This window comes from Eubalaena glacialis, chromosome 19 (assembly GCF_028564815.1).
Source record: "Eubalaena glacialis isolate mEubGla1 chromosome 19, mEubGla1.1.hap2.+ XY, whole genome shotgun sequence".
In the NCBI taxonomy this organism is placed as follows: domain Eukaryota; kingdom Metazoa; phylum Chordata; class Mammalia; order Artiodactyla; family Balaenidae; genus Eubalaena; species Eubalaena glacialis.
The window spans coordinates 58,404,425-58,416,878 of NC_083734.1; the positions used below are offsets into that span (position 1 = coordinate 58,404,425).

A 12,454-nucleotide genomic window follows, 5' to 3' on the forward strand; every position below is an offset into this window, starting at 1 on the left:
ACTGATGTTCAGTGTGTTGTCAATAATCTTTGTGCAATAATTTCCTCCCCCTTTTTTATTAAGAGGGAAATTTTGTTCTGTAGCTTGGATTTTCTTCCAGTCTTTAAACTGTCATTGCTGTCATAAAAGAAATGCTTAATTGCACCCATCACGCCAGACTATTCTGATGTAGCCCTTAAGAAACTCTTCACAAATTCATGTATATTTCCAGAGCTGAAATTATCCCAAAATGAGCACTTAAGCAGAAATGAAAAGGTTTGCCTGCTGTGGGCTAGGTGTTTAGTTGATTGTTTTTGATTATTCTATGCTGGTATCCCTGATACCAGAGGGAAATTAATAGCATTATAAAATATGGATCCCTGTGGCATTTTGCATGATAATTTGAGAAAAAGAATCATAGGAGTTTTGCTAGGTTTGGGGAACTATGGAAGGGAAATGGGGGAATTTACTCCCAGGCAACTTGAGAAAGAGCTTGCAAATGTCTGCTGCTTTTTTTTTTTTTTACATTAAAAATTTTTTTAAATTTTATTCGTGTATAGTTGATTGTCTGCTGATTTTAAATGTCTCCTCCTCCGAAAGTCCCATTTGGCCTCTTGGTGTCAAGGCTGCGATTCAGGAGCCTTCAGCAAAAACACACAGTCCAGACGGGTGTCTCATTATCATGCAGAAACACGTCTGAAAATTCAGTTTTTGTCCGTAGGATCTTTTTCCCGCATTGGGTTTTTGCTGTGAATTCAGGGTCTTCTATGGTTAAAACATTAAAAGAAATCATACCATACATTTATTTATAACATTTACTTATATATTTACGTATTTTAAAATTGTATTATCAATTTATTTAAAAAAGTTTCTCCCCAAGATATATGCACGTATCGTTTAACAAGTCAGATTGCTTTACGGGGCTCGTAATAAAAAGGTCTGCCGACCTTCCCCACCCCGATTCCTACTTAGGGGTAGTGTGAACAGCCATTTTAGCTGTTTCTTCACTTTTTTGCCTCTACCCTGCTCAGCTGCTTGCTACTCTGACATGTCTTGACTTTTTCAGCTTTAAACCTCTCCCGTGATTTCTTGGCGTGGAAGGTGAGGATCTGGCTGTCTTATCCCCACCTGCATCCTACGCTGCAGATACGTTATATTTTTTAGGTTAGTTCAGTCATCCGATAGTCACAGCTTAAACATGGAATATTGTTCAGCCTTAAAACGGAATGAAATTCTGACAACGTGGATGAATCCCGAAAGCGTCATGCTAAGTGAAATAAGCCAGACACAAAGGGACAAATACCGTAGGATTCCCCAGATATGAAGTGTCTAGAGTAGGCAAATTCATAGAGACAGAGAGTAGGTTAGAGGCCACCAGTGGCTGGAGGGAGGGGAGATGGGGAGTTATTGCTTCACAGGGTTACAGAGTTTCTGTTTGGGGTGGTGAAAAGATTTTGGAACTAGTGCTGATGGTTGCACAACTTTGTGAATGTAATTAACGCCACTGAGCTGTCTAGACTTTAAAATGGCAAATTTTCTGTCGTATATATTTGACCACACAGAGAAGTACATTGGTTAGTAATAAACAGTAGCTTACATTGTTAAGACTGCACATGGTATTCACTTATTGCCTTTCTTGTGCAATTTTGGTGTTTTCCAGAGTTAGTGACGGTCTCCTTTTTTTCCCTTTGCCTAGTTTTTTGGGCCTGTCATTAATCGGCCACCAGTGTCCCACTGAGAAGTGTAGAATCTCCCCTGCACACATTCAGACCTATAGGGCTGTACAAGCTGCTTATTCCTGGAGCTCTCCAGCCCCTCTTCCCATCTGGGGTCTAGTTCTCTGAGCCTGTTGAACTGTCGCTTTGACATCCTTTTTTACCACCAACCTGGGGATGCCCTTCATTCCTTTCCCCTGTCATCGACTTTCTTGTTTTGCTCCCTCATACCATGGAGCAAACACATCCTTGAGTATCTTCCTGAGAAGGGGCGTCAGGGAGGTAAGTGTATAGCTTCCCCAGAAGCAGAGCCTGACGTGGGGACACCTGCGCAAGGAATATAGGGAAGATGAGCTTTGGAGGGAGCAGCCCCCAGGGAGTCAGGGTGGATGGGCTGGGGAAGAGGAGAGGCTAGGCTGAGATCGGAGCACGCTGGGCCCTCCCATTCAGCACGTAGACTTTCCCTCTCTCCTCCTGTTCTCAGTGTGGTACCCACCCCTTAGCTGGCGGGGGTCCCTGAGCGTCTGGTGCCGTGGTTGCTTGGCCGCATGGGGTACAGGAAGAATCTTGGGGTCCATGGCTTCTGAGCCAGGCTTTCCACCAGTCCTCTCTATTGGCTCATTTCCAGTGGCTCCAGGGCCTTCCATCCCTGCACTGTTCTGGGGTTCTGTGGGGTGAACCCCCTTGCTTCCACCGGGCTTAGGTGTCAGCCTTCTTGGGGGGGGTCAGTCAGTCATTACCTGCTCCCTCTTTTAGCTTCCAAAACCCCATGACTGCCGTCCCCTCTCGGTCCTTTTGTCTTTGTGGTTGAGCTCCTCCTCATCCCTTTACTTTCACCCTATTTGGGAGCGAGCGGCTTGTGTTCCATCAGCCATGTTTAACTAGAAGTTCTACAACTTACGTTTTGTGACATTCAAAAATGCACTAGGATTGACACATTAGCACAGCAAATACTGCTAGTTAAACACAGTCGACATTGAACATTGTACTTAGAGGGGAATTAACTCTCTGATTAGATGTACTGAGTAGGTGAGATTCTGAGCATTATTGTTTTTATTTATTTATTTATGTTTCAGAGGAATGGACCATTTATTACCCTCAGCAGAATCGCAGATGAAGCAGTTCCCCCCAGTTGCTAAAGTGCCATAGGATGACAGTTAGTAGTTTACCTGGGCATGCAGGGGTTGCACTACAGGAGACGAAACGCAAAACTGGCAGATCAGTTTGACATGGGACCTGCTACTACAGCTGCCCATCCCTTCCTCCACAGGGAGATCTTATTCATTAAGGAATTCTCTTCCAAGGGAGCGGGGAAGGAGTTTCTAGGTGATTATGCTGGAGTACACGCAAATGTGTTAGAGAAGAGAAGAGTTTTCATCTCCAAATCTTTCTAGGATATATTACCTCTAGCTCGCAAAGCATGTTTGCTTATCAAACATGTTCTTAGCTCAGAAGGCCTGGTCTGCATGGTCATGGAGAAATCCCTGGAGCATCATCTCCCAATACTACTATGATTTGGGGGTCATTTTGTCTAAATGTTTTTTTACCTACTTAAAATCAAAATGCTTACATTAATTCACACTTAAAATATTTTTTTTTTCAAAAAAACAAAACTCTATGACATGCCCTAAAGATATTTCTTTTTGTTGTTGTTGTTGGATATTGCTTTTATTTTATAATTTTTTTGAATTTTATTTATTTTTTATAGAGCAGGTTCTTGTTAGTTATCTATTTTATACACATCAGTGTATACACGTCCCAATCTCCCAATTCATCCCACCACCCCCCCCCCCGCCCCTTGGTGTCCATACGTTTGTTCTCTACATCTGTGTCTCTATTTCTGCCTTGCAAACCGGTTCATCTGTACCATTTTTCTAGGTTCCACATATATGCGTTAATATACGATATTCGTTTTTCTCTTTCTGACTTTACTCTGTATGACAGTCTCTAGGTCCATCCACGTCTCTACAAATGACCCAATTTCATTCCATTTTATGGCTGAGTAATATTCCATTGTATATATGTACCACATCTTCTTTATCCATTCGTCTGTTGATGGGCATTTAGGTTGCTTCCATGACCTGGCTATTGTAAATAGTGCTGCAGTGATCATTGGGGTGCATGTGTCTTTTTGAATTATGGTTTTCTCTGGGTATATGCCCAGTAGTGGGATTGCTGGGTCATATGGTAATTCTATTTTTAGTTTTTTAAGGAACCTCCATACTGTTCTCCATAGTGGCTGTATCCGTTTACATTCCTACCAACAGTGCAAGAGTGTTCCCTTTTCTCCACACCCTCTCCAGCATTTGTTGTTTGTAGATTTTCTGATGATGGCCATTCTGACCAGTGTGAGGTGATACCTTATTGTAGTTTTGATTTGCATTTCTCTAATAATTAGTGATGTTGAGCAGCTTTTCATGTGCCTCTTGGCCATCTGTATGTCTTCTTTGGAGAGATGTCTATTTAGGTCTTCCACCTATTTTTGGATTGTGTTGTTTGTTTCTTTAATATTGAGCTGCATGAGCTATTTATATATTTTGGAGATTAATCCTTTGTCCATTGATTCATTTGCAAATATTTTCTCCCATTCTGAGGGTTGTCTTTTCGTCTTGTTTATAGTTTCCTTTGCTATGCAAAAGTTTTGAAGTTTCATTAGGTCCCATTTGTTTATTTTTGTTTTTATTTCCATTACTCTAGGAGGTGGGTCAAAAAGGATCTTGCTGTGATGTTTTTAAAGAATTTGAAACATGTAAGCGACAGAACACAGCTTCAGGATTAAGGGCATGGCCTGGGTTTCAAATCCCAGCTCTGTCACTTCCAGCTGGGTGCCCTTGGGAGAGTGACTCATCTTCTCTAAACCACAGAGAGGAGGCTGTAGGTCTCAAGGAAGTGAAGCGTGTAAGGCACGCCGTCCCCTCTGACTACCAGGAATAGCGTGGCCCCAGGTCAAGCCCTTCACTGACCCCAGAAAGCAAACTCTGGGCTCTCTTGTCTTCAAGTCTTTGCGTGCACAGTTCACGCTTCTCAGCTGGAATGATCCCCCTCAATCTTCTCTTAGGCCTCAGTAACTTTTTATTTTAATAAATTTATTTATTTATTTATTTCTGGCTGCATTGGCTCTTCGTTGCCGTGTGCCGGCTTTCTCTAGTTGCGACAAGCGGGGGCTACTCTTCCTTGTGGTGTGTGGGCTTCTCATTGTGGTGGCTTGCTTCTCTTGTTGCGGAGCACGGGCTCTAGGTGTGTGGGCTTCAGTAGTTGTGGCACGTGGACTCAGTAGTTGTGGCTCGTGGGCTCTAGAGCACAGGCTCGGTAGTTGTGGCGCACGGGCTTAAGTTGCTCCACAGCATGTGGGATCTTCCCGGACCAGGGATCGAACCCGTGTCCCCTGCATTGGCAGGCGGCTTCTTAACCACTGCGCCACCAGGGAAGTCCCTCCGTAACTATTATTATTGATTTTTAATAAACTCTTTGATTTTGCAAGTATTTTAGATTTTCAGAAAAGTTGCACAAATGGTACGAGGAGTTTTCGTATACCCTTTATCCAGTTTCCCCTAATGTGAACATTTCACAAGACTACAGTACATCTTGTCAAAGCTAAGAAATTAACATCGGTACATTACTGTTACCTAATCCCAAGACTTTACTTGGATTTCACCAGTCGTCCCACTGATGCTCTTCTTCTATTCCCAGGATCCAAACCAGGATACATGTTGCGTTACATTGTTCTTATTTTAAGGTGCTGTCTGCAAGAGGGGAAGGTTTGCCTTCAGTTCAGAGCCCTAGGCTCACATTATAATAAACCTTGGCTTTGTTCTGAAACCCCAGCTTTAGCTGAGCGGCTAGGAGGGAATCATAGTTTTAGCTACATAATTACTTGTTTCCCTACCCCTTAGGCAGTTACGGGCTATTAATGGGTTTAGGTTTGTAAGGTCTGATGTATCTCGCAGAGGACCGTGTTTAACAACATCATTACCACTGTTGACTGGTCGCCAAATATTTCCTTAGTGCTGGGTTTTCTTGGACTAGCTCCTATCACAATAGTGGAGAATGTCCATGGGACTGATGACTTTTGGTTATTGCTAAGGCTGATGCATCCTGGCCTGTGGTTCCGGGATGCTTTGCCTGATGATAAGGAAGACAGCAGCTTAAACCTTGTCTTTATTCTGCAGCTCTTAGGATTTCTTAGAAGACTCTGGGTCAGTGTAGGGCCGAAGGATGGCACTAAGTTGATCCGGGGTGGTGTAGTCAGCTTTGGATGTCATGAGCTTGCTTTGCGGCTCTGGGGAAGCCACTGAATCCCCTTGGGTCTCAGTTTTTCCATCTGTTAAATGAAGCCTTTGGTCTAGGTAGAGCCTCCTAAAATCCCTTTCAACTCTGTAAGAGTGTGATTGTATCAGTAGACTATTCAGTGGAGTGTCCATGACGCTCTGGAAGTTCTGTCAACTTCCTTCCACACCCGAGAAAAACTCCATTATTTTCAACAATCACTCATCCCGTGTTTGTCAGAGGAGTGAAGGCATTTGAGTATGAGCCTATACAGTACTTGATTTGGAAGGTGAAATCACTTTAAAACTTAGGTAATAGACTAAAAAATGAGTGTTGAATCACTTCCTGATTACGCCTTCTTCCAATTTCTCCGCCCCCATTGCTCCCTTTCCTTAGCAGGGATAGCAGAGCACTCATCTGGGCCACAAGGAGTGAACAGCTGCTCCGTCCAGGACCACTCAGATGGGTGGCACCAGCATGCAGAGATGCTCGTAGCACAGCCCTGATCCTAGAAGAGGGGTCGAGGGTGAGGTGGGGAGGACGGTGAGAGCCTGCTGAGTGAAGGCGTGCTCGGGGAGAGGGAAGAGTCCCACACAGCACAGCTTCAACACGTACTTCCTGCCAGGAATTGGATTGGTGCGGTATACGCATTGCCCCATAGAATTCTTCAAACAACCTTGTTAAATAGTTTACTGCCCCCATGTTTAGTTTTCTCGAAACTGAGCTGCAGAGAGCTTAGGTTATTTGTCTAGGGTTCCCCAACTAGTAAGTGGCAGAGCCAAGGTCCAAACTCGGACCTGATTCTGAATCCTGCATGATATACGTGGACTCAGGCAGAGGGTGTAGGATGCTTGGAAGAAAGGGCATGAGAGATGGGTCTTGATGTTTTGGCATTTTCACAGATGGGAGTGCCTGGGCCAAGGCAGGGGGGCTGGGAGGGTTCGGCGCACAGCCGGGGATGGGGCAGTGGTACAAGATAGGGTTCTAACGGGTGGGTAGGCCAAGCTCAACTTTTTAAAAATTAAGTTAAACTTCACATAGCATTAACCATTTTACAGTATGAGATTCAGCGGCAGTTAGTACATTCACAGTGTGGTGCGACCATCACTTCTACCCAGTTCCAAATATATATTTATATCGGCTACACTGTGTGGCATGTGGGATCTTAGTTCCCCGACCAGGGATCAGACCCATGCCCGCTGCAGAGGAAGCGTGGAGTTTAACCCACGGACCGCCAGGGAAGCCCCACTTCCAAATATTTTCCTCCCCCCACAGGAGACCCTGTGTCCTTTAGGAACTGCTCCCACCACCCCCTGTCAATCACGAGTCTGTTTTCTGTCTGTGGACATTTCATAGCAGTAGAATCCTATGTGACCTTTTGTGTCTGGCTTTTTCCACTTAGCATGTTTCCAAGGTTCATCCGTGTTGTAGCATGTCTCAGTCCTTCAGGTCTTCATGGCTGAAAAATATTCCATCCAATGGAATATTCTGTCTCTCCATTCATCTGTTGATGGACATCTGGGCTGTGTCCATCTTTTGGCAATTATGAACAGGTCCAAGATCAATTCTTTTAATGAACTCAAGCCGTTCATTCGTTCGCTTGCCCATCCGTAGAGATGGACATTGAAGGCATGACAGTGGCTGAGATGCCATGGGAAGCACATGAAAAAGAGGAGAGCCGAGGTGGGGTTCACCCTTGGGCCTGGGGAGAATCGAGGAGCACACACGGCTTCTCAAACACCAGCTGGCCTGAGACCCTCTCTGTCCACCCTTCAGATTTCTGAGCCCTGTGGTAGACCAACCAAAGCGGCCAGTGACCGAAGTTAGACATTCAGTCCGTGTTTTGTTTATTTCCTCCTTAGCTCTTTTTTTCAGGAGCTGTTATTGTTATTGAAATGCTCACTCCCTTCAGCATCTTTGATTACCGAGCAAAAAATTGGGCTGCTTTGGTCTTAGGGACATTTAGCTGGAGGATGGGCTCCAACACAAGCTTTCCCGTGGCTCATTTGATTGATTGGGCGTTACATTTTCTTTTGGGGAATAAAGAAGCAGAAAGGACTTCCGGGTACAGCGAGGTCCCTGTCACGTGCGCTGGAACCTGATTATGCATTCCTTTTATAGACAAAGGCAGGAAGGGGGAGGGACGACGGTCAGCTCCTATGGTTACATCTGATACCTTTAGGTCTGGAGCTGCTGATGCCGGGTCCAAGCTTGTACTGCCCACGGCACGACAGGCCAGTACATCGAGAGACGAGGTGCTGGGGCAAGGAATAGTGTCTTTATTCCGAAAGCCGTCAGACCGAGAAAATGGTGGACTAATGTCCCAAAGAACCGTCTTACCCTAGTTAGAATTGAGGCTTCTTTTATACTAAAAGGGGAGGGGGCATGGTTGGTTGTGGCCAACTTCTTGGTGTCAGAATCCTTTGTTCTTGCAGCTGCCCGCAGTAGGTCAGGTCATGATGTTCCTACAAGCCTCCCGTAAGACAGATGTTATTCTCTGTTCTGCAACTTTTTATCTCTGTATGAACGGAAAAGGGTTAGTCAGCGTCCTGAGAATGGACTGTCCTGTATATTTCAAGCTATGGGCAACATTCTTAACTTGTAGCAAATGCAATAGAATACATTTTTTCTTTTTCTTTTTTTTAGATCCCATATATATGTGTTAGCATACGGTATTTGTTTTTCTCTTTCTGACTTAATTCACTCCATATGACAAGACTCTAGGTCCATCCACCTCACTACAAATAACTCAATTTCATTTCCTTTTATGGCTGAGTAATATTCCATTGTATATATGTGCCACATCTTTATCCATTCAGCAGGAATAAAGCGATAGACATAGAAAATGGACTTGAGGACATGGGGTGGGAGGGTGAAGCTGGGGCAAAGTGAGAGTAGCATCGACATACATACACTTCCAAATGTAAAACAGTTGGCTGGTGGGACGCAGCAGCATGGCACAGGGAGATTGGCTCGGTGCTTTGCGATGACCTAGAGGGGTGGGATAGGGAGGATGGGAGGGAGGCTCGAGAGGGAGGGGATATGGGGACATGGGTATGCATATGGCTGATTCGCTTTGTTGTGCAACAGAAACTAACACAGCATTGTGAAGTAATTATACTCCAATGAAGATCTATTAAAAAAAAAAAAGCAATAGAATACAAAGGTTAAAGTAAAGGAAACAGATCCAATATAGAGTCAGATTTGTTCTCCCCTATCACGCTGTGGCCCAGTGTGCCTTTATAAGCAGGGCTGCAGCTGCAGGAGGGCTTTTGGTATCTACTATGTGGAGTCATAAAGGGACTGGTTGGCAGTGACTTGTGTTTTGAGTTCATTCCCTGAAGTCTTGGGCCCAGTGATTACCACCTCCTCTTTGCTAGACTATCCCCTCCAGGCCCTGCTTCTTAGGGGTAATTGAAGGTTAATCAGATATACTACTTCCTGCTTCTGTATCAGCTAGTTAATATGTCACTACATCCAGATTTTTTAAAAAATGCCTAACATTTAAAGGAGCTTTGTTAGTGTTGACAGTTTCAGGGAAGTCACCTATGTTGGGGGATTATTAAAAAAAAGAAAAAGGTTTATCATACAATCCAGCAATCACACTCCTTGGTATTTACCCAGATGAACTGAAGAGTTATGTCCACACAAAAACCTGCACACAGTATTTATAGCAGTTTTATTCATAACTGCCAAAACTTGGAGGCAACCAAGATGTCCTATAGTAAACCGTGGTCCATCCAGACTATTATTCAGCCCTAAAAAGAACTATAAAGCCATGAAAAGACTTGGAAGAATCTTAAATGTATATGACTAAGTGGAAGAAGCCAGTCTGAAAAGGCTGCAATACTGTACAATTTCAACTATAAGGCATTTTGGAAAAGGCAAGACTATGGAGACAGTAAAAAGATTAGTGGTTGCCAGTGGTTGCAGGGGAGCAGAAAGAGATGAAGAGGTGGCACACAGAGGATTTTTAGGGCAGTGAAACTACTAGTTGTGATACCAGAATAGTAGATACACGTCATTATGTATCTGTACAAACTCATAGAATGTACAACACTAAGAGTGATCTCTAATGTAAACTCTGGGCTTTGGATGATAATGAGGTGTCAGTGTAAGTTCATGGATTGTGACAAATGTACCCCTGGTGTAGGATGTCAGTAGTGGAGAGGTTGTGCATATGTGGTACAGGGAGCATATGGGTGTTCTGTGTATTTTCTGCTCAATTTTGCTGTGAACCTAAAACTGCTCTTAAAAAAAAAAAAAAAAGTAACGTATGCCTTTATATGCTGTGTTAGTTTTCTGTTGCTGCTGTAACAAAGTACCACAAGTGTGGCTTAAAACGACTCAAATGTATCATCTGACAGTACTGGAGGTTAGAAGTCCAAAATGGTTTTAACTGGGATAAAATCAAGCTGGCAACAGGGCTGTGTCCCTGCTGGAGGCTCTTGGGAAGACTCTGTTTCTTTGCCTTCTCCGGCTTCTAGAGCTCCCCACCCTTCCTTGGTTCATAACCTTTCCTCCATCTTCAAGCCAGCGGCAAAGCATCTTCTAGCTTCTCCTTTCTGACGACGACCTCTGCTTTTATCATCACATCTTCTCTCTGATGCTGACCCATCTCCCTTTCTCATAAGATTCCTTGTGATGACACTGGCCCCACCCAGATCCAGGATCATCTCATCTCAAAATCCTTAGCCACGGCTGCAGTCCCTCTTGCCATGTAAGGTGACATGTCCACAGGTTTTAGGGATTATGATGTGGTCCTCTTTGGGGAAAAAGTCATTATTTTGTCTGCCACATATGCCCTTTATTTAATTAATTTATTTATTTTAATAAATTGATTTTATTTATTTTTGGCTGTGTTGGGTCTTCGTTGCGGTGCGCGGGCTTCTCATTGCGGTGGCTTCTCTTGTTGCAGAGCACGGGCTCTAGGCGCGTGGGCTCCAGTTGTTGTGGCTCATGGGCTCAGTAGTTGTGGCTCGCGGGCTCTAGGGCACAGGCTCAGTAGTTGAGGCGCACGGGCTTAGTTGCTCTGCGGCATGTGGGATCTTCCTGGACCAGGGCTCGAACCCATGTCCCCTGCATTGGCAGGCGGATTCTCAACCACTGCGCCACCAGGGAAGTCCCCACATATGCCCTTTAAATAAACTTTTTTTGGGGCCCTATCATCATTTCAGACAGGCGACCCAGTCTCTTTTCTCTCTCTCTCTCTTTTTCTTTTTCGGCCGTGCCATGCGGCTTGCGGGATCTTAGTTCCGTGACCAGGGATCGAACCTGCGCCCTCGGCAGTGAAAGTGCGGAGTCGTAACCGCTGGACTGCCAGGGAAGTGCCCAGGCAACCCAATCTCATTTCAAGACTGATCCTTGGTCATGTTCCAGTTTATGTGGGAGACAGGGAGGCTGGCGAGGAAAAGAAATGAAGGAAATCCATTTGGGTTCTGGATTTGACTGGAAGGATAAAGGATCATTGATTCTCAAGGAGGGGACCCACCTGAATCGTCTGGGATGCCTTTCCATTTCAAGCATCCCAGATTCCGGCAAACCCTTCCTTGAGAGGCACATCCCTTCTGCCTCACCTCGCATCACTTGTCCATGAGAATATTGTATATTGCTCACGTGCAGGGGACAGAGAAAAGATTGGTACCCAGTGATGCATAGGGATGGAAAGGAGCTTTGACAGAAGAGGTTGGACTTGGTGTTGAGAAGGCGATGGGGATCCGAGGCTGGGGAAGTACCCCAAGCAACATTGACAAGGATGGGATGTGGGGAGGGACTGGAAGATGAGGTGATTGGCCTTACTGGTGATAATGGTCTAAATGGGAGGCCCTGCAACATGCAGGGATAGAGGTTGCTGGACATGCCTGTGCCTCTGTGCTGGTCATCCTTGGTGGGAGCTTACCGTGAATGGCCGTTATGGAGGGTTGTTGAATTCTAAAGCAAGTGAGACAAAGTCCAGTAAAGGGATGGATCAGCCCCTGGCATAGAGAAGGCTCCCATAAGCTTCCTTTGGTGGTCCCGTGGAACTGAACTGATGAACCATTTTCATTGTTTCTGGGAGTCTCTGAGGCAGGTGCGCTAAGACTTTTGCTGGGAGAGTCCAGTGCCAAACCGGTGACTGTGTGTAGATGATGCATCAAAGAAGAGAAATCATTTTCCTTTTGCACGGATTTGTTCTTTATTGTTGCATTCGCAATACCTGGTTCCGTCACTCTGAATGTTATTTTGGAGACGGATGATGCAGATTTTTTTTAAAGGCAAGGCATAATTAACTTTAGAAACCCATTCAGCATTTTACATGTTAGTGCTGACTGTCATATGGTTACGATGGGTAGTGGGTGTGCTCTAGCCAAGATGTCATGGTGTCTGTAAGAGTAAACAACTGTGGATGAGTGTTTAATTCACTAAATGCTGGAGAACCTTTGATCAAATTGACCTCCCCGAGATTTGAGTCCAGCTTCAATTCTCCCTTTTCCCTTTTGTTTTTCCCCCTCACT

At 44.8% G+C, this 12,454-nt stretch overlaps 1 protein-coding gene across 11 annotated transcripts in view; it reads left to right on the plus strand.

Moving 5' to 3' along the window:
- Nucleotides 1–12,454, plus strand: part of SLC39A11 (solute carrier family 39 member 11) — a 424,690-nt gene that overhangs the window by 112,262 nt on the left and 299,974 nt on the right. The window lies entirely within an intron of this gene.